The sequence below is a fragment of the Nanorana parkeri genome, unplaced genomic scaffold (assembly GCF_000935625.1).
Source record: "Nanorana parkeri isolate BGI_ZX_2015 unplaced genomic scaffold, ASM93562v1 scaffold31, whole genome shotgun sequence".
NCBI lineage: Eukaryota > Metazoa > Chordata > Amphibia > Anura > Dicroglossidae > Nanorana > Nanorana parkeri.
Window position 1 is genome coordinate 1,888,135 of NW_017306299.1, and position 2,486 is coordinate 1,890,620.

Genomic DNA, 2,486 nt, shown 5'->3' on the forward strand with positions numbered 1-2,486 from the left:
CATCGGAATTAAACAGAAGAAAAGGCTTTTTTTATTTTATCTCCTAATAGGCTAATTATTTTTTTAGGGGGTTATTCATGATGGAGCCGAAGGATTGCAGCTTCGGCTCTCTTCGGCCGCTGGAGCCCTTCGGTTCAGCCGAAGGGCTGCTGTACGGGCTATTCACTTTAGCTCGTACAGCAGCAGCCGAAGGCGGCCGAGCAGCTCAGCCGAGCCGAAGACATATGCTTCGGCTCGACTGACCTGAAGTGACAGCCAAAGCGGGCGATGTTGGATCGGCTGAGTCGAAGTCCTTCTGCACTATTCAGCTGACCGAAGTGCAGCCGATGTACGGCTGATTTCACTTCATCTGGGTTATTCACTCAGCTGCCTTTGGCAGCTGTGTGAATAACCCCCTGAGTTTTTGGCAGGACATACGTTGGACTTGATGGACTTATGTCTTTATTCAACCTCAAATACTATGTAACTAAGTTCTGTTTTAAGTTTAGTACGTGTTGTCTCTTCACTCCATCCTGACAATGTGCTTCCGGTCTCTGTCCTCATTGAAAGGTTATTAGAGCGTTCTGTTTTTCTTCTAGATCTAACAATCCCTATACTACTAAAATTATACCAGTATTGTTATATCCATCCTTCTACTGCTACAATGATATGTTCCTCGGATAAAAAAGCCTTCAAGGAATGTGTCATTTGTGCGATGTAGCATTTATGGATTTGTGATCAGTATATACAAGTGTACTTTGCTCCTCAGTTATAGGTTTCAGACGGTTGTTCAGCTAAATTTAGTTCCCCGAGGGCATGCTGGAGAAGAGATGCAGCTTTCATACAAGAAATGTTTCTGGATGATTTGCTGCTGTACCACTATTGCTATATTCTGGATTTAATGAGGTGCAGTTTTGTGTGCCCTTAGACCCTGCAGTATGTTAATTGGGAGCAGTGAGCAGTAAAATCAGATTGTTGTGATTTAAAGTGACATTAAACCCTCAGATTTTTTAACATAAACCAATACTGTAATGTGTGCCTTACTGTAATCCATGGTTGTTTCCCTTCTCTTTGCTGCTCTTCCTTTTAAATCCTCATGTCTTCTCATGCTTGGATGAGAACTTCCCTCTGCAGCTGAGTGCCTCTTCCTGTAGTGCTGGCTCAGGTTACAAACCTATACAAACCTACACACAGACACCATGTATCCATTCCAGAGACAAGGCAGTCTGCTGCAAAACAGAAGTTTTGCCCAGCATGAGAAGAGATACAGATTTAAAAGGAAGAGCAGCAAAGAGAAGGGAAACAACCATGGATTGCAGTAAGGCGGACATTACAGTATTGGTTTATGTTAAAAAATCTCAGGGTTTAATGTCACTTAATGACATATGACATATTTATAAAGCAGTTATTGTGGCATTCACCAAACATTTTCTGCAGGTGCATCTTTCTGGTGCATTTGTTTTAAATACAGGAAATGATAAGCACCTGAGAAAGTGCCACATTTTTTTTTGTAAACATTGAACGCAATTTTTTTGTAAACATTGAACCATTTTGGGGTGTCTGCAGAACTACTGTCTCTACCACATTGGATGATTAAAATGAGCCTGTTTGTTTTACTTAAAGGTGAACTCCAGGCAAACAGCTTAACATACAGATGACATAGTTCCATTATTGAAGGGAAGAGAATAATGCAAGGTGAAAAATACAGTAGCCCAGAGCAGCCAATCACTGTGGTGGCTATTCATGAAGGATCCAGCCGTAGCTTCGGCTGATCCTTCGGCTCTCTTCGGCCACCGGAGCCCTTTGGTTCAGTTGACCAGAAGGGCTGCTGTACGGGCTATTCACGATAGCTTGAACAGCAGCCGAAGGCGGCCGAGCGGCTCAGCCGAGCCAAAGGCATATGCTTCGGCTCGACTGAGTAGACAAAATATATCTAAACTCAAGAACTAAGATATTTTGCTTATTGCAGCTTCCCAGGCCTTAGGTGTGGTGGCTGCATTAGTTTCCTCTTTTCAGTCTAAATGCATTTTCTGCAAGTTCTGCAAACTATCTGCTGATCCTGATAGAAATCCAGTGCCCTGTGTGCGGAAACCGAAATCTCCAATAACGTTTTCAGCTTTCCTAGCTAACTTCTACACCGCCCCCTCTCCCTATGTAATAGAGATAAGGAGAGGTGTTTGTAGTCCGAATTAGCAGAGTGACAACGCTGTGATACAGTGCAGTACAGTGGGAGAGTGTTGTCACCCAAAGTGTGTCACTGGCCAAAGAAAACGCCTTAAAAAAGAAAACAAATGCAACCACCGCATTTAAGGACCAGGTAACAGTGAAAACTGTATTTCTTTTAAAAATTGGCAATTATTTATTTTTTTATAATAGACATTTCGTCAGCAAGCTAAGTGTCTTTCAGTCAGGGTTTAGACCTACATTCATTTTTCTCAGGCTAGGAGAAGAGACTGGTGGACTGCTAACAAGTACATTAAAGCCTACTGCAAACCATTAGCATGAGT